Source organism: Carassius gibelio, chromosome B1, assembly GCF_023724105.1.
Source record: "Carassius gibelio isolate Cgi1373 ecotype wild population from Czech Republic chromosome B1, carGib1.2-hapl.c, whole genome shotgun sequence".
In the NCBI taxonomy this organism is placed as follows: Eukaryota; Metazoa; Chordata; class Actinopteri; order Cypriniformes; family Cyprinidae; genus Carassius; species Carassius gibelio.
In genome coordinates this window covers 30888823-30910161 of record NC_068396.1, presented here as the reverse complement: position 1 = coordinate 30910161, position 21339 = coordinate 30888823, and positions in this window count along the sequence as shown.

Genomic DNA, 21339 nt, shown 5'->3' with positions numbered 1-21339 from the left:
GCCGTCTTCCTGTAGAACAGCATCTCACCGCTCGGTGAATGCCCGTGGGATTAGGTTCCTTATGAAGTTTATTAAAGCTGCGAAAACAAGTTTCAAAAAGTACAAACCAGGCCGAGTTCATAATCTAAAAGAGTTGGATGTGTTCTAACAAATACAAAAGTGTTCCGCAGTGATTCAAGGTCAAAAACGAAGCCAAAACACAATAATAAAAAATGTATCAAAAGAACTGACCAGGAACATCAACGCTTGGTATTCCTGTCAAACACACCATTAAGACTTTCAACGCAGCTCAGGTTATTGACCGCAGCATCAGACATAAACATGCTACATACGAATGGGAATCGTACAGAATATAACGATTTTTTTGGTTTGTTTATTTGTTTTTACGATTCCACTGAAGATTCTTAGAACTTTTGAGACAGAAATAATTGGTGGTTGCCAAAAGATGAGATTATTTTAATAAACTAATTAAAAACAATTATTTTTTAGGTGCACCATATGCAATTCTATAATTTGCCTTTTAATTATTATCATATAGTTGTCATATAGAAATTGACAGGTTTTAAGAACATCACACATTAAATTGTGTAGAAGTATAATTAGACTAATTACCCAAACAAGACTTAGCTGGATTTGAAAGAGAAGGATCTGTGAACAAAGACAAAATAAAAGCATTAAAAACAAACTTCAAAATAAAAGCACAGAATGAATAAAAAAATTACAGACGATTAACATTATACACCCTTACTGGCAGCTAATTTCACAATGCTTCTAAAACATTTCATGTTGGTTGCATAAATGTATTAATTAGTTTGATAATCCAATTACCGTGCATCATCATATTCAAGGTGAATTAGCGTTTTGTTGTTGTAAAAGTTGCACTTAATAGTTTTTTGCATTGTGCATCATCTAGTCATCTTGACCAAACTGGAAAGATGTTCATATATTACTTGAGATTCTCAAGTACGTTTTCACAAATACTTCTACACGCAAGCACAGAGAGTTGCAGTGCCTATTCAATCCCTCAAGACTTCATGATCCTACCAGTTATATTTCTAATTTCAGCAACAGTTGGCATGCTGGGAACAGACGTAGAGATATGTGATCTGAAAGTCACAGCGTGTGAGAAGCTTGTAGGCTAAATGTATGAGCTCGGAGATTAGACGTCAACAGTGACGACATCTGTAAACTTTCTCGGCAGGTTGCGAGGTGGATGTTTTAACATCAAAGAGCCACGAGAGAAGTGTTGAATATCATCCCTGCTAGTAATTCACACCATCGGGTGATATCAGCCACCATCCTTCTGCTAATCTTTACAAACATCTATGAAAACAACCATTAAAAGTTCCTATTCTTATCAGCTGTTTACAAAATAATAAATAAAAATCACTCACAATAATTGACTCCATCCTTCAGTGTGAAACAGCACATCCATTTATGCTGCTTTACACACACTTTCATCAGATGATCCCAGTCAAACACATCCAAGACCAAAAAAAAGAAAAAAATAATAATAAAAGAATGGTGTTGTCATTATGAGATTGCACAGATGCCACTTTGCGATGAGTTGAGTGGCATTAAAAGACTATGTGAGGATTTTAAAAGGATTTCAGAAATGAATATATAAATGTACACATGTATTAATACAATATACAAAAAATGAGCACAATAAATGATTGTTTAGAACAAGCAGTATGCGTTATGACGTGTGAGCAATATAGATATTTCATATTTAGAAAAATGGCACCATGCTGGTTTTTGCCCCACGGCCTTACAAGACCATAATTCATTTTTGCTTTTCACAAGCATATGACAAAATTCAGTTTTCTCGAGTTCATGTAACCGGAAAAGCAATAATGGGTGGTTTGCGGCTTTTAGTCCACGTCTGTTGGTTTGAGGTCACTACCGTGCAAGCAAACTCATCTTTTAGCAGACTTCCACTTACACAATGTTGTCCCTTTCTTTTAAATATTAATAGAATTCTGCACTCAAGGGCAAATTTTCATCCAATCAAATCCTTTCTAGAATGAGAATGCCCCTCCCCCAAACCTCCTGCCTCTGACTTACATAAACAAACAGCCAATCACAATATTTAAATGGGGGAAGATCCTTTTACTTCTTGTTTGAACATATTAAATGGTTTCAAGAGCTCTTTAAGACATTTAACAAAATCAAAACAGACATTCTGTTCTTTAAGCCACTCCATCAGTACCTTCGCACCTGCGAGACTATACGTGATCCCCCATTAGCATAAGAATCCAGAGCTCTGAATAATATTAATCATGTCTGCCAATCCTCAGCGCTGCAATTATGCCATGCTGTTTATTTAGTGTGACTGGAATACATCGAGCCATTAGCATAGCAGACGAGCGTGCTCTGTAATTAGTTTATGACAATGAGACGCCACAAACCTCGAAACAGATCAATTTGATTAATGTGTAATGTCATTAAGAGGAAAACACTGGATGCTACGAGAAACCCATATGCTTTTCAAAGTGAGGACTATTCATCATCAGGGTAATTTTGTCGTTGTTTTAGTTAAGGTGACACTATTTGCATCCTGCCTCCACTCAGCACCTGTTTGATGATTAGCTCAAGAGCGTTAATTTAAATGGGAACTCGGGCTTAATGAGGAAAACTTGCCAGTTACATCATTGGGATCATCAATAATATTATGCACGCGTCAATTTGCATAGAATTAGATGGACTAGGTAGACTAAAGTGTGACATCTGAAGCTCCAAAACAAGTTTTAAGAAACAAAACAGGCCCGTATGGAGGGAATATTTAGTGGTCATCTCATTAAAATGTTGGCGTTAAGTAAAAAGCCCTTTGCCAAGACCTCTGGGCCGGTGTGTGCTTCTGAACTGCATCTATTCAGACTTGGAAACGATATGGATGAGCTTGTTAGCACAGATGAAAACACCCACTAATGAAGACCGGTCCAGTCCGAAGGGACACATTAGACGGATAAGCCAGAAAAGCTTGCAGAACATGGTGCAATTGAGTCATCTATGTCAGATCTCTACAAGTTTTTAGACCAACACCAAGAAGTGATCCAACACTAGGGCTAGATATTGATAGATTTCAGAAATCATTTCAATACAGATTCACAAGCTCTTGATTCGATTTAATATTGATTTTGGATATATACTCTGTATCAGGTAGAGTTTTTGTCAATTTTCCTAAGGAAAGCAATCACTCAGCTAAAGCTGTAAACTATAGAGGCAGTCAGCACATACTATTAAATATTTTTTCATATACTGTTAGCAATGTCTTATTTAATGCATGTTAATGCATGTTTGAATAAATATGTCAAAATTTAAAATAATATTTAAGCAAAAAAAACAGTATAGACATGCAATAGAGAATATTCTATAGAGAGATTATATAGAGAACAAAAATGAATAGAGAGTGCAAGTTTTAGAGCGTTTAGTGTTTTTAATTTAACCAAAAATAAAACAAATAGATAAAAATAAAATTAGAATAGAGATTTCTAGAGGTAAAGGGTCAAATAAAGTAAAATAATATATTTAATATATACATTTTTTAAATATAATTGATAAAAATACAAAAAAAGCCAAAAATACATTGGTAGACAATACGGACCCCTGCACGATTTATAAATCAAGGGAACGAAATAGTTATTGTGTTCACGTTTTAGCAAATCGAGGGACCGAATTAGTAAATCGTGCACACAATTTATAAATCGAGGGAACGAAATAGTAAACGTGCACATTTTAGAAAATTGAGGGAACGAACTAGTAAATAATGCGCACAATTTATAAATCGAGGGAACGAAATAGTAAACGTGCACATTTTAGAAAATTGAGGGAACGAATTAGTAAATTGTGGCACAATTCATAAATTGAGGGAACGAAATAGTAAATTGTGTGCACAATTTATAAAACGAGGGAACAACATAGAAAATCAATTTATAAATTGAGGGAACTAGTCTGGGACTCAATAAGAAAATACATTTACATAAATATTTAAAAAACTTATTTTAGCGAATTTTCTGGGCATTTTTTGTATATTTAAAAAAATATGTATTATATTTGAAAATGAATATTTTTATGGGATTGTTTAACTTTCATGATACAATTGACAGAATTGGAAAGCTGACACTTTGATTCATATCAAAAGTAACAAAGCACCGGTGCGCTACAAATAATGTTTAGTGATGTTTTGTTCATGTATCAACAGAAAACATTAACTGTATATTAATGGATATTGTGAACCCAGCCCCACCCAGGACAGCATTAAAGTTTTACAGAACTACATGGTATTACATTGGTTTTAAGGATAAAGGCATGATTTTTTGCATCATCTAACTTTGATGAGTTTCTATCAAAATACAGTAGTTTTATGGGACAAAAAAACCTTTGACTTCAACAACAAAAGAGATGGGAAGTGTTTCACCTCCATTTTAAAAGACTTTGAAAACACAAGTGCTGTTAAATCAAGAGGCGCACAGAGGCACTGACCTTGCTAAAATGTTAATTGTGAGGAAATTACTATGGCGGAGACGAGGGAATCTTTCTGAACTCTGTCTTTAATCAGGTGTTCCCGCTGCCGCACGAGGCACATCTGCGCTTTAAAATCCAGTTTGGGGCTTTTCAGGTTGAAGGGGTTTTACTATCTTGTAATTGCACAGCTTTTGATTGCAAATAGGTGTAAAATTATATGTTTACCTTAATTGCTTGTTAACTGTCCAGACCCCCTGATAAAACTCAGTGCACACAATTGACAAATCTCAGTGGGATGTTACAGTAAGTCTGGATTGTTTCTGTCCTTTATGAGTGTTTCTGGTCACTTTATATGTTATGATCCCAGTGAGATCTGGAGTAAAACCACAAGCAAACTCTGCAGCATCAACAGTTTTTTCATGTCAGACTCCATGATGCTCATCTCTAGACTTTGCAACTAATCAGCAGCATGTCACATTTAGAAATGTAATACTTTTTTCCCCCCTGAAAAAACAATAAACAACATTTCCACTCTTAATTAGACATTAGTGCCTTGCAGAGCTCTAATTTATCAAAGTCTGTCTCCATTATACAGTGTGCTTCCTTATAGAGAAAATACATAAATTATAACAGGAGTATGTGCAGTTAAAATGTAAAGTGGCTAAGTGGTCCACAAATCAGAGAGTAGCATTGGAAATTCATCAATTTGTTATAACATGATTCTGCATTTTTGTGAGTTGTAGCAATATCAGGATCATAGATTCTCAAGAAATGCATGGTACAATCTGCTTAAAAAACTGTGGAAAATCAATTGCATAAGTTTACACTTACATTTAATGCATTGTGGATTTTCAATGTGGTCTCTGACCTTTCAAGTCACTAGTAAATAAATTTAATGTGTTACTTACAATTATGAAATATTATTAATTGACATACTATACCAGATTATATATTTTAGCCTCAGTGTGTTTGAGCTAATCGTGATTAATCGCATCCAAAATAAAAGTTATAGTTTACATTGTGTGTGTGTGTGTGTTTATTATGTATAATATATATATATATATATATATATATATATATATATACAAAAACTTACAGTATATATTTTGAAAATATTTGTAATGTATATGCGTGTATATTTATATTCATATAATTTATATTACATATAAATAATATATAAAAAAACATTTTTCTTATATAAATACAAACACATGCCATATATATATATATATATATATATATATATATATATATATATAATACATATACACAGTACACACACATACAATATGTGACAAGAACTTTTATTTTTGATGTGATTAATCATTTGAAAGCACTAATTTGAACACAAACAGCTCTTGTGACGTATTGATGGTGTTTTATTTGAGAGAGCAGCTGTAGCAAACAGGAAATCCTTCCTGCCTGTTACTTAGCAACAAGTGCAATGCTAATATTGGCCACCTGCTGAATATTGACAGTGTAAACGAGTGTTCGGGGATGATGAAGACGAGACGCTCTGAGAATCCGACACACTCATTGTGTGCCGGTGACCCCCCGAAGCAGAAATATCTGAAATATTCAGATACTGCCATTTTTCACTTGACTGTCTGCTCGAAGCATATAGACATGCATGTATTAATGATTACAATAATAAAATGTACTCTATTTAAAGGGTCATATTCATAATTTGCATTGAGAGAGATTCGGGGTGGATTGGCCATCTGGCAATTCTGGCAAATGTCAGAGGGGCTGGATCATTTTGTTTAATGTGGGCCAGTCAGAGTTTTTCTAAATATATGAAAATAACATTGTTTTTACGGGCCAACAGCACATAGGACAGATTTTTATTGCTTGCATGATTTTTCTAAGGTTATAACAATAATGTTAATAATAAATAAATGTTAAGCATTTAAATGCCCAGTTGGCAACGGTCGACCGAACCGTTCAGTCAAAATCAAGCACGTTATCAGAGAGATTGCAACAAGAGCTAATTTTCAGTAAAAGCTAGATAATGAACCATAAAAAAGGAAAGGCAATGCAGAAAAACATTGAGAAAGGAAAAATAAAGGGGCTTAAATCCGACTCTACATGTAAAATAAATTAATTAATTCACAATTCAATATCAAATATCGGCTACTATTTATAGTTTTTGCTATATACTCCATTCCCTTTTTTGCTATCATGACTTGTTTGTATTCATGCGTAATGTTGAGAGCAGTCAGTGAGATGATATTAGCTGTAATGTTTACATCCTACACTGTGTTCATGAACTGGGATGTTTCTGGTTTTCCAGTGCCAGTGCTGTGAGGAGGGATGCTACGCTAGGCCTAGCAGAGACCGTGATGACGAAGAACAACACACTGAAGCCAATGACAGTAACAGCAGACAAATGGCATAAACAGACACCACACAGACTCTACAACATCCTCAGATTCTTGCTCTTTTGTTTTTGCTCTATGTGTACATTTGTGTACTCTTTAAAAAGTAGTAAGCTTTGTTTGCCAGACACATACATTAAATGTTTAAATATCTGTTACATACATGGTACTGCTTATATTATTTCTCCATTTTCTTACATAAGTCACTATTTGATTTATTTAGTGTTTTATAATTAAATATTAAAAGTCAATTATAAGTTACTGTATTGTAAGAAATATGAATTATTTGATATTAGTCAATGATGATAAAAATAACAGTAATCATAATAATAACAACAAGATGATGACAGACAGACACACATGCACATATTAACAAATTGATAATAAAAAATTTTGGGTTATTGTAAATAATTGTATTAGGTACTCAATATTTAATTTTTTTTACATATAAATTATAATAATACATTGTAAGAAATATTATTTTAAATAATAATAATAATGCAAATAGAAATATGACGACATATGTATCACACACACACACACATATTAAGAAATTAATAACATTATTAGGGTTATTATAAATAATTATATAAAATATTTAATAATTTAATTAGTGCTGTCAAGCCATAAATCACGATTGATATATATATATATATATATATATATATATATATATATATATATATATATATATATATATATATATATATGTGTGTGTGTGTGTGTGTGTGTGTACTGTATATTTATTATGTATATATAAATACACACACATACAGTATATTTTTAAAATATTTACAAGTATTGACGTATATATTTATATTAGCCTCATTTATATTATACATAAATATATTTAATATATAAAAGTAAATTTATTCTTAAATATTTACATTCTTATATATATATATATATATATATATATATATATAAAATATATGTAATACACACACATATACTATGTATATAAAACTTGTTTTCGATGTGATTACTCGCAAGTGCACTAATCGCACTAATTTTACAATTTAAAAATGGTTTTAACAAATTACAATTATATAAAAATTATATATATATCAGTATATATCAGTTGTTTTAAATGAGAAGACATCAACAATTTATGTAATCATATGTAATCAACCCATTTATGTAATCATATCTATTTCATAATGCAATAATAATAAAATAAATGCTGTATATATTATTTATTTATTGTGGTTTCATAAATAAGTAATTATGACTACAAAGAGAGGTAAGCATTTTTATTTTTTAATTTTTTTTGCAAATCCTTTTTTGAAGAAAGTAAGTGGCATATTCTGTGTCATATCTGATTTAATGCTTTCTATCTGCATCACAGAAAAAAGACCCCCTGGCGGGAACCGTCCCATACTGTGGCTGATGCTCTGAGGGCAGATGACAGGGAAAATCAGATCACAGTTGACTATCACTGAAACCCGCATGGGGAATTACATTCGGAAGAAGTTTGAGAGTTTACTGCTCAACGAGACAGAACTTAGCTTTGCAATTGATCAGCTCCTGCTGCAGTCGACTGAACCGACTGTGACTGTGACTCAGAGCTGGAGATATCACTGAAGTCTGGCAAAGCATCTCTACTTCATTTCACTTACATGCATATATATGATGGCTGCTAAATTTCATCCATTTGTAGCAGAAGTCTTTATGATGTAATGCATCTCATCTCATCTCGTCTGCACTCTTCACGGGTTAAGAGAGTGATTTCTGAGGAGCTCAATCTCCAGCTGCCTAGAAAATGAGAAAATGAGTCAGAAAGCCTCAACAATAATGTAGGTTATGATCACATGCTCTGGTGTCAGAGGAGAGCCTATACACCTCGATCAGGGCTCGAAAACCTGCTCCAGCTCTAGACTATCCTGGTCAAGACCATCTCTATGGAGAAGAAGAGACCAGCTAAGGGCCATGACTAATCGCAAAACACTGTCTTTTTGCATTTAAGTCATATTTAGAGGTGAAATATGAAGCACAATAATACATCAGTGAGAAAAACTGATTAACAATTGCAAAATGTTTCCCCAACAAATAGTAGTCCAACTAAAATTGCTCTGTACAATGAAAATAATATTGTTAATTAAGAGTAAATAAAAATAAAATAGCATAGTAAATGAACAGTCAGATAGGTTTAGATTAAGACTAAACAGAAACAATAGGTTTTAATAAAAGATTTAAGGTTAAACAAAAGGTTTTAATAAATATTGAAATATTAGAGAAATATTAGAATAAATATTGGATGCTTTCTTATTATGAATAATCTTGGTTTGTGTCTGTCGATTTCTAGATGAAAAGACAGAATAATCAAATAAAATAAAGTATTTTTAATTGATAAAGTATTTAATTCACTGGGATTATCACATCATTTTTTTACATAAACATTTATCAATTAATTTTTTCTGGAACAAAACTAATACTTATATTTAGAATTAAGTTATTTAACTGTCTATTCATCAAAGAATCTATAAAAATAATATATATATATATATATATATATATATATATATATATATATATATATATATATATATATATATATATATATATATATATATATATATATATATATATAATAACAATAATAATAATAATAAAATGTTCCACAATGTAGCAACTTTTTGAAATTGATAATAAACATTTCTTTCAGCATATTAGACTGATTTCTGAAGGATCATGTGACACTGATCCTAATGTAATGATGCTGAAAATACAGCTTCGATCACAGGAATAAATTACAGTTTACCATTTATTCAAATAGAAAACACTTATTTTAAATTGTGTAAATATTACTGTTTTTTTTTGCTGTATTTTTAATCAAATAAATGCAGCCTTAGTGAGCAGAAGACATATTTTTATCAGTAAGCATTAACAAATTATCAAAAATCATTTAATAAAAAACTGACATTTTAAAATAGATACTATTACTCTGCTATGCAATTAAAAATGATGCTAAAACTTCTTGTTTGCATCACCCAGCACTAAACCACTATACTAAGTCTAACATCACATGGTGTTATTAGTCAGTTAACATCCGAATGACTGGTAGCTCAGAGCCTTTATTACTGGTATGGCACCTCACTCTGTCAGTCTCAGTGCTTCCTGAGAGAGGCTGAAAGACACCAAACACCTCAGAAAGCCCATGTAATTACTGCTGCTGGAGGTGTATGAGCAGAGCGCCCTCCGTCTCTGTGAAGCTTCTCTGAATCCGGGTAATTAAAGTGCCCCTGCTGCTTTTATTCAATCAGCGAGATGCCGTTCTGACTTTCACAGGCAGCGATCAGAGGGGAAGGAGAGTTCACCTTCACTTGTAAACGCTGATGTGAAACACCGCCGATGTAATTGGGTGATGCTTGCAAATGGTGTGTGGTGATGACCATAATACTGACCTATGCTTTCATTGCAGGCTCATTTAAAAGAGCCAAAGATTCCCGCAGAGACACTCATCAAACATACTGATGGATTCCTATAAATAAATAAGAAATCTCTCATTTGCTTAACTCATAATCACACATATTTGCTGCAAATGACATTGCTGTGCGGTGTGTGTTTAATCAACTGAGGCGTAAAAGTGTTTCTCCTCTTCCTGCTCTGGTTAAAGGAACAGTTAATCATCTAAACCTCACAATTTTGTCATTTTTATGTTGCTTCAAGCAGTTTAGGGTTTTTTTTTCAACAGTGATTATAATAATAAGAAATGTTTTTGGGCAGCAAATCAGCCTATTAAAATGATTTCTGAAGGATCATGTGACACTGAGTAAGGTTGCTTAAAATTCAGCTTTTATCACAGCGATAAATTGCATTTGGCAATATATTAGAATAGAAAACTTTTAATTTGTAAAAACTATTTCACAAAATTAGCATTTTTACTGTTTTTGTGATCACATAAATGCAGCCTCTGTGAGCAAAATACTTCTTCCTTTTTATTTTTTATTCTATTAGTTATTTAAATGTATGCATAAAGTCCAACTTGCTCTTTTAGATTAAAGGAAAGTGGATGTATTTCATCCATCATATAACATAACACTATTCCAAAACTGAAAGACATAACTTTCAGTAACTGCTCTGACAGATTCAATGAGCTCCTGAAGGATTTGTTTAACCAGTAATGCTTTCTTTTCTTCAAAAGTTTGTTTTTGAATGACTCACATTCTTGTTTAATGATTTATTAAAAGAACCGGTTCATAATAGTCGTACGTTCATGAATCAGACTACACTGGCTGCGCTCTGAAATATAGTTTTGATTCACTACAAAGAATCAGTTCATAAGAATCATTTGCTAATGAAACGGACTATTTTGATCACACTAATGCATGCAGCATGCAAAGGTGAAAACCCTGCGAAAGATATGGTTCCTTGCCATTATTTCATGCCATGAAATTAGATTTGAAACAATAAATCAGCTCTATGGAAAACAGAAGCTATGTTATTTTGTTTTTAACATGAAGATATGGCAGGTCTGAAAATGATGCTCCTTTAACTGTGAATGTTAAAGGACAGACTTAGTCAGTGACGAACTTTGATGTGCTATCAGTAGTTCAAGATGCAGCATTAATTTGCAAAAAGATATGTTTAATGGGAAGCAAGTGCGTTGGGCGCCAATCGTTGACAAGAGAGGTCACGTCTAACAGACCTCATGAAACCCTGAAATGCATACAAATATATGAAAACACCAGCGACTGATGGAATGTGAGCGCTCAGATCTATATCGAGCTTTGAAGTAACAAGCGGCTCTGAATGTGAAGCCAGAGACGTCTGTACAGGCCATGACTGGAGATGCATTTCCAGCTATGGCATCATCAACTAACTGAGGCTGAGGAATAAGCTTAATCCTTCCTACAGACACCAGGAAAACAGAATAAGGACCGAGAGTTACCCAAGCGAGACTGTGTGTGGAGCTTTTCTAATATGAATGACTTCTGTGAGCAAGAGAAGGGCTGGAGGGAGAGAAGAGGAGAAACGCAAGACAAACCGTCCTCCTTTATGCTTGTCATCTGAACATCTACATGAAATATGTTCATAGCTGGAGGATCTGGAGGATCATATCAGTTTGGTGACGTACCTATAACCTTCACAAATCATTGCTCTCAGCTGACAGAAGATTTGTTTTTAAACCTAGTGAGCTGGTTAAGGTGGATATCTCATATGGACAAAGACTATGCCATTACTGCATGTATACTTTAAGAATATGGCATCAGATGCTTAAAAGTTTGTGAACTCTTAAGAATTTCCTTTACTTCAAAATAAATTTGATCTATGCTGACATCAGATTTTCATCTTCAAATCCTATTACTAAAAGGGAACCTAATCCTCAAAAATCAATTTTGGCAATGGCAACCTTCCACAAAATATCTGAAAAATCTCATAAGATACTGTAAACTTACTTGAGAGTTAACTCTTAGATATTAGGACTCGATTTCAATGTATTTTGTCTAATGCAACAAAAAAAAAAAAAAAAAAAAAAATTAACAAAAACTAATGTAATTAAATCATATGACAACAAGTCTTAATATTGCATGCATTATTCATTATCGAGGAATCTTATTTTTACAATTTTAGATTTTTTATTTATTTATTTTTTACTGTGAAATACAAAGATTTGGCATATTATTGGTTTAAATATGCAGTTAAAATAATCTAGTAAAAAAAAAAAAAAATGAAGATCCAAACACAATGAACACTCGAAATACATTAAGGTTTTTAAACGGGCTCTTCAAAAAAATAATACAATAGAAGAACCATTTTTGGTTCCTCAAAGAACCTTTCATTTACCGTTCTTAAAAAAGACATTTTTAATGTGTGAAGGACATTTTAATAATGGATAGAACATTTTGTGCAATAAACATCTTCCACGGATGTTAAAGGATATTCATAGAACTATTGATTGCAATCTGTGTGAAATGACAGTCCCTTTTAAAATACAGAAATGTGAACATTCACAGTATTGCAGGACTTCTAACGAACAAATGATGAACATCTTCAGCGGTGATGCAACAACAAATAACAATTCTCTGGTGGATTTCCAAGGATTCGCCGCATTAGCGAGAACCCTGGTGCGCGCAGCAGCATATGCACGCTGACACGCGCACAAATAATTATTACAAAAATCACACCTCCCCGAGGACAAGCTCCAGCCAGCTGCACTCCGCTGCCTATGATGAAGTTCTCATTATGCTCGCAACTCAACTGAATGACCTCAGCAGGTCCTGGCTGATTAACAAGTACCGAAGAGAGGCCGGAGAGCAACACTGAGGTATTTATAACCCGCATGCATGAGTGCAAAAACACACACGGCGAGCTCGCGCGGATTGTTATGCGCGCTGAACTAATCTGGCCAGATTGGATACGCCAATGCTGCCTCCGCTGTTTATCAGGGGAAGCACGCGTTAATGTATGCAGATGTGCAGGGTTTGCCGATATGCTCCTTTGGGTAATGCATTAGTGATGAACACACCGGCGTGACCTCATTCTGTATGACTGGACTTTCTCATAAAGCTTCCGGATAAAGACACAGACTGACGTGTGCATGTACGGCTAGGCTCATTTCGATTCTGCACGCCGTCAAGCCGGATGGTAAACCGAAGATTGCATCAAATCGTGTATTCTTGCCGAAAAGTCATGACTCCAATCTGACTCTTCTTGATTGCCCCTATCAGATGCTTATCCTCTTTCATGAATAGATATTACATTACTTGTGCGAGACCCAGAGGGGATCTTTTGCAATTCCTTTTCATATTCACTTTCTTCTACAAGGCCCATTTACTTATAAATGACTGTGAAAAAGGGGATCAAGGGGAACTCGCGGCGCATTTGTATTCCGTGATGGAAACCCTGCTTCTGCATGACGTGACTCTATCAAAACACTTCACATGTAGACCCGTGGCCTATTGCCTCGACGGGCTGTTAACGAGGGCAATGTTTATGCGCCGCTCCTCGTTGGATTTGGAGCGAATCTGATCAATTCCAAGTATTTTTTTTAATTCAAAATACCTGGAGAAAGCCATCCGTTTGGATTATCGTTCGCCTCAATGGCTGCTGGTCGGCTGGAGCATGAGACGCGGGGATCCCGCATGACGCCATCTTTGTTCACGAGCGCTCAGGGTTTTTATAAACAAACATTTTTGGAGTCAATCACCTGAGCCATGAATGTCATGAGACTAATTGCTCTGGTGGAACATGCTGACAATACTAATCGGCCTCTGGCAGCTCAAGAAGACATGAGTCCCAAATCTTTCACTTTACTGACTATCCTGAACTGAGATATCAACGACAGACGACAAGTAAAAATAATAAAATAAAAAATAAGTTATTTTCACGTTTTAAGGAGAAGAAGAACAACAAATGTTGTGGACAAAACAGTGAAATCAAAAATAATGTTTTTTTTTTCTTTAATAAATAATTTCTTAGTGACAGACAAATTTTTTTTTTTTTAACAGAAAATCTTCTAGGATCTTACTTTTCCTAAAGTTACATTTTAAGTGGAAACAATTGTCAAAAGTCTTTGGAAATATATATATATATATATATATATATATATATATATATATATATATATATATATATATATATATATATATATATATATTTTTTTTTTTTTTTTTTTTTTTTTTTTTTTTTTGTGGTGCAAATGTTTTCTACATTAATAATAATAATAAATGTTTCTTGAGCAGCAATTTAGCATATAATTATTTCTGAAAGATCACTAGGCTGATGACTCTAATGAATAGAAAAGCAGTTATTATAAAGTGTACAAATATTTCACAATATCGTGTTTGTACTGTATTTTTTCATTAAATAAATGCAAACCTGGTGAGTAGTATAAGATACTTGTTCTTGTTTTGTTTTTAAATTTCACCCACCCTCACATTTCTGAACAGTATAATGCACACATGAAAAGAGAAACTCAAACGCTTATTCACCAGCAAGACCAGCACAAACCAGTGTGGAAAATCCTGTGGGTTTCAGGCTGAGAGTGAATGCGTTCTGCTGTTGATCTGACTGTTTGAACTGTTTGTTCAAATCATATTGCCTTTGGCATCATTAGAGAAAGTTTTCTAGGTCAGCGAGTGTGAATGTGCTTATGCCTGCACCTCAAATCTCTCTCCTTGGAAATATAAACAAATCCTCCACCTCGCACAGTTGTCAACTCATCTCCTCCGTTTGCTCTGTAATTACCTGTTCAAAGTGCTGCGTCTGCAGAAAACACACCAATGCGAGCTGCATGAATGTGATTATTGTTACCTGTCCAGTGGCATCTTTGCTATACAGCTCTTCTCTGGACTGTAAAACTGTGAGGGGGGGTCATTAGTCATATTTTGACTTTTGTTTATCAGACATTTCTCTTGCTTGGATGGATTTTTTTTTCCCAGTGAGCATTTGGGTTTTCCCTGAAGGATACATAGAATTACTTCGAATTCGGCCAGAATGAGGCATCTTAGAAATCAGCATAATTATGGATAATTATGGAGGATCTGTGCTTGTGAACATGAAGGTATTTTTAAAATGATTTGCTCTGGAGGATTCAGAAACGTCTCTAGATGCCAATCAGATGAAAGTGCAGCATGTGTCTCCAGTAAAAAAACAAGAATGAGTCACTCCACCGAAGAAGCACCAGACGGGATCTGCTGACCTTTTCAACATTTTTGTGCTTGTTTTCGGAGGGGAAATCTGCAGGTTTTTAAGCTATTCCATTTGAGCTGTGTCAAAGTTGGGGAGAGGCTAACTACATGTAGTGCTACTTTTACCATAATGCTAAATAGCTGTTTTAAATGAGACACTAATGACACTTGGCTTCACAGCTGAGCGAGCCGAGGCAATAATCAAAATGTGCTCTTCTAAAACATCCCCGAATCCGAATTTAGCACTGGAAGGTCTGATTCATATTTAGAAGTGAATTGGTTTTGTTCAGATGGTTCATGTAAATGACCCAATTCAAAAAGACACGATTCAGTGATGCATGACCCTGTGGCATTTCGCCTCACTTTCATAGTGATATATTCAGTATATTCAGTTCATCAGTGTGTTTTCAGCTTAGTGGTATTGCTTTTGTTGTTGTTGTTTAGAGTAAATTTATCCAATTAGGTTTATTTCTGTCATCCTAATTGTGTTTCAAGAATGCTCATTGTTTCAATGCTAATTAATCACGGCTCTGGTTGAATAAAAAATAGTTTAAATTTAAAACAATGTAATTATATATATTAAATGGTCGGCTAAATTAAATTACAATATCATGAAAAAGTTCTTTTTTTTGTAACTTATTTAAAAAAAAGAAACTTTCATATATTATAGATTCATTACATGTAAAGTAAAAAATTTCAGAAGTTTGTTTTTGTTTTAATTTTGATGATTAGAGATTACAGCTCATGAAAGTTAAAAATCCATTATCTAAAAATTTTAGAATATTTCCTAAGATCAATCTAAAAAGGATTTGGAGTAAAAAGACCTTCAAGTATGTTGATCAATGAACTCAATACTTGGTTTGTGCTGCTTAAAACTCCAGCATCAGTGAGGTGTGGCATGGATAGATCAGCCTGTGGCACTGCTGAGGATCCACTGTTTCTCATCTTTCTCTTCTCTTCTCTCGGCCAGTCAAGCACAGTAATATCATGGTCTGCAAACCCCTTGGAAGTGGTTTTGGCACTGTGGGCAGTTTCTAAAGTCCTCTGGAAAAGGAAATCGGCATCTTTATAAATCTTGTCAGCAGATGGAAACATAAAGTGCTCCAAAATCTCCTGGTAGACAGCTTCATTGTCTCTTGATCAAACACAATGGAACAACCATCAAGCAGACGTCATGGCTCCCCAAATCATCACTGACTTCAGAAACTTCAAACTGGACTTCAAGCAGCTTAGATTCTGTTCCTTTGTCCAGACATTTACTTTCATCTGAGAAGATGACTTTGGATCACTGATCAACAGTCCAGTTTTTTTTCTCTTTATCCCCAGGTACGCTTCTGACGTTTCTGTTTCAGAAGTGGCTTGGTAACTCTTTTCCTGAAGACGTCTGAGTGTGGTGATTCTTGATGCACTGACTCCAGCTTCAGTACACTTCTTGTTAAAATCTCCCAAGTGTTTGAATCGGCTTTGCTTGACGGTATTCTCAAGGTTGAAGTCATCCCTTTTTGCTTGTGCACCTTTTCCTTCCCAATTTCTTCCTTTCAGTCAACTTTGCATTTAATATGCTTTGATAAAGCACTGATTTTTTTATTCATACTTACAAAGACAGATAGACAGATAGATTTTGTTGCTGTAAGCAAAATGTTATAAAAACACTTACAAGGCTTCATATTGTTATAGAAAGCTTACTTTGACACATTTGAGTGATTCCTATTATGTTAAGTTGATTTAAAAAAAAATAAAAAATAAAAATGGCTCTAAACATTCACGTACACAATTATCCATCCTCCAGAAGTCAAATTTAGTAGAGAAACTTATATTCTTTATAACCTCCAGTAAATGCTTTCTCTAAGTGCTTGGAAGCTTCTGTCAACTTCCTCTGCAAACTCGGCCCATTCCTCGCTTGAAAAAGCATTCTGATCACTGCTATCTTTGGTTTTTATGTTGCCATTTCTTTCTTCAAATGCCACCATGCATTTTAAATGAGATTTATTTTGGAGACTGAAGAGACCACTCAAGAACATTCTATGGCCTATCTATTTCATTAGATTTGGATGCAAACTTTGGGATGGCCATCAGCTTCAGTCTATTCACTGCAGTCATTAAAATCTTTGGACTGATACTTTAAAAAATCCATGATGTCCTTCATACAATGGTTGCACTTTATTTTACAGTACATGTACTTAAAGTGTACTTACAGTGTATTTATCTAAGAAAGTTCTGATTATACAAGGTAACTACATGGGGTAGGGTTAGGTTTAGGGGTAGTACTTAGTTATTACATAGTTATTGTATTTACTATAATAAGTACATAGTAAGTACATAGGAACAGAACTGTAAAATAAAGTGTCACCCAGTCAAGACTTCCACTTCCTGCAACAGTAAAACACCCCCATGGTCCACCTCTAAGGAGATTGTGTTCTTTTGATCATTAGCTTAGCCTTTTTTGATCCAGACATTCAGCTGATCCTGGTCTCATAACTCCGTAAAACATTCTTACAGAACTCCAAAGGTCCATACAAATTCATGTAAGCATTTTCAAGCTGGCCTCTTATGTTCCTCTTGGTCAAGAGTGGTGTTCGTGAAAGCCATGCTTGTTCAGTGTTCTTCTTACACTCTGCACTGAAATATTTTTCCCCCTTCTTCAATCAGGTCAACCTTCCAGTCTTTGGCAGTAAATGGAGGCTTTTTCTCGGCCGATCTAATCAAACATCCCTGTGATTATACTGTGCTTTTCTTCAACACCCTGGAAAGTTTTCTGTGGCACAATACATTTTGAACTTATTAATGATGTTGCCAGCTGTGTCAAGTGGAACTCGTGTTTAAGAAAAGTTCTTGTAGCCGTAGCCTTTCTGATGGAATTAAAAGACTACTTTTCTACAGCTTTTGTGAGAGCGCTTTTGACCTTGCCATAATTGCTACTCAAATTTAGCACATGGGCGATGTGCTTAAGCTAATTAAATGTTATTATAGATTTTCTAAACAATATTTTACCCTGCTATAATAGTAAGTGACTTAAAACAGCTGTTTTGAATTGGATGTTGAATAGTGTTTGTATAATTATGACATAGTTTTGTTTTGCTAAATCCGACATTGACAGCATCACTAACCTGTTACAGATGTAATGAAAAAAAAAAAAACTATGGCTCTTCAGAAAAGCTTACATTTGTGAATATTAAACTAGTCTGAATCATTTTGATTTCAGCTGTGTGTATATGTAAATTCCCCAGTATGTGGCAGTTTTAATGTGGTTTCCCCAACACATCATGGTAAAATGTGTTAAACGAAGCTTATAGAGCACTATATTCTTAATAGTAGCTTAAAGCATCATTACATTGGCCATGATATTTAAAGATCAGGGCTGCGTTTCTCAAAAGTATTGTGAGCTAAGTTGATCGTAGAAAGCGTTTGTGCCAATGGTTTTACGATCTACTTAGGCTAAAAATGCTTTTAGGAAACGCAGCCCAGGCATGTAAGGGATTGTGCAGAACCTTTTATAAATTCTGGACGTCCCAGATCTTTCTATAGGGCTGGATTCCTCGTGGGTCTGCCAGTGACTCGGCACATTTAATTGGCATTCTGCCCGTGTGAGGCATGCTGGGAGATTCACCTTGCTGTGCCAAGGCTTGTGTGGCAGACGGAGAAAGAAAACAAAACAAAGACAGAAAGCACACAACAGACAGCAAACTGGAAAACATGACAAATGTGAGGATCACCTGCTTACAGCAGGCTGTGTGTCAACTCATTATCGGCTGCTGGCATCCAAAGAGACCTGGGCATCCAGACTCAGAGTTTTACTCCCAAGTGAATGCTGAAGTAAAACTTCAACCTGACAGGACCGCTGAAGTCCAGAGATAGGGCACATGTTGTTCTGGACTGAGTGAGTTGGACCTACAGAAGAAGAAGGGGAAAGACAAATGAGGTGGGAGAGAATCTCAGCTACCAAAAATATGTTCTGAGAACATTTTGCTAACACTTTCTTTAAGTTCAGTTTAGTATTTCTGAATATACTGTGAATGTTCGAATCATTTCGTTTTTTAAAAATGTTACAAAAAAACGTTTTCTTTAAAGGGGGGGTGAAATGCTCGTTTTCACTCAATATCCTGTTAATCTTGAGTACCTATAGAGTAGTACTGCACCCTTCATAACTCCAAAAAGTCTTTAGTTTTATTATATTCATAAGAGAAAGATAGTCTGTACCGATTTTTCCCGAAAAAACACGAGTGTCTGGAGGCGTGACTTGTGGGCGGAGCTAAAGAATCACGAGCGCCAGTAGGCTTTTGAGTTGAGAGCGTTTGGAAGCTGTGACACCGTGAGGGAAAAAAAAACATCATCCAAAACAAACCATGGCTAAAAGTCAGATTCAGCCGTTTATTTATGATCCAGAATCAGATCCCAAGGCTGAAACTGAACGAGAGCAGCAGCAGCAACGACTCGCTCCGAGCGGGGCTCGAACCCGGGTCTCCGATGGGAGGGGACGAACTAACAAGGAGGCAGAGATATTTTAAGCAGTTTTACTCACCGCCTGCGGTTCCAACACACGATCGTGACCCTTTTTCATTGGGATTGCATCATCCTTAAGAAATAAACGATACGCAAATCCGTCGTCAAACTGGGCCTTGTTTGTAAAACAAGCATCTTCGAAATGCAGGGAACAAACAAAAACACTTGCACAACTCCGTTGATGCTCTGTAAAAATAAACTCCATCCACTGGTCCCTTAATGCTGTTTTTTTTTTGTAATCTGTGCAGGGTTGTCTTGCCCTGGCAACCAAAAACACACGTCTTTTGTGACATTTCGCGGCGCTCTCGCTCTGATCAGTGAAGTCTGTTGTGCTCTCAGTGCTCTGCTATACGGGAGCGTGCGCTCTTCCGGGAGAAGTGCCCTCAGGACCCATATAAGGAAATTCCGTTCCATCTAACGTCACACAGAGAAATACTCGAAAAAAACTTTCCGAAACTTGTGACAAACCGGAAAGAGTGTTTTTGGAACAAAAATACTCCTTCAAACGTACAACTTAATTTTTTAAACTTTGTCCATGTTTAGCATGGGAATCCAACTCTTTAACAGTGTAAAAAACTCAGTATGCATGATAGCATTTCACCCCCCCTTTAATGTTGTAAGAACATTCCATTTAATCATTTTGTGAAACATTATTTTTAATGTTCTCAGAACATTCTGAAATAAAAATGTCCAACTAAAATGCTTAAGAAAAAAGTTCCAAGAACAATGTATAAAACATGTTCTTGTGTTGATGTTTTCAGAACAATGTTACTATATTACCGTATTTAAATGCTGTTCATTGTTTGACGGTTGTGTTAGCTTATGTGTGTATTAGCAATGCTACTATCGCTTGTTTCTGCTTCTTCTTCATCTGTTTTTGGAGCCAGAAATTCTGTAATGTTTCAGAAGATGTGTAATGGCGCCCCCTACTGTATAACAGTGAAACTATGGATTGCTTGAAAATTCTGTCAGTGGCTGAGAAAAGAGATGAAGGACAGATCACTTGAATGCATATTCTGTTAATGTTACTGGAAGAGCATTTGTGCTTTAGTGAACATTCTGGCAAGGTTGTCTCAATGTTGTGAGAATGTTCACTGCTAGCTGAGCTTGAGCTTCTGTACACTGCATGATTCTGCATCAGTCTGTGCCAGGACAGAGGAACAGCACCAGACCCCACACGTTCAGAGCTGCAGCCAATTCACAAAGGCGAATGGCTTCCTCTCACTCTCGCTGAAGAAAAGCAATTAGTCAAAGCCTGAGAGCAATCTCATGCTCAGCAGGTGAGCGGCGCACACAAGCAGCAGCAGGAACATATCTGGAGAGAGAAAGAGAGAGATGCTGCTTTCAAGTCATGTCAGAAT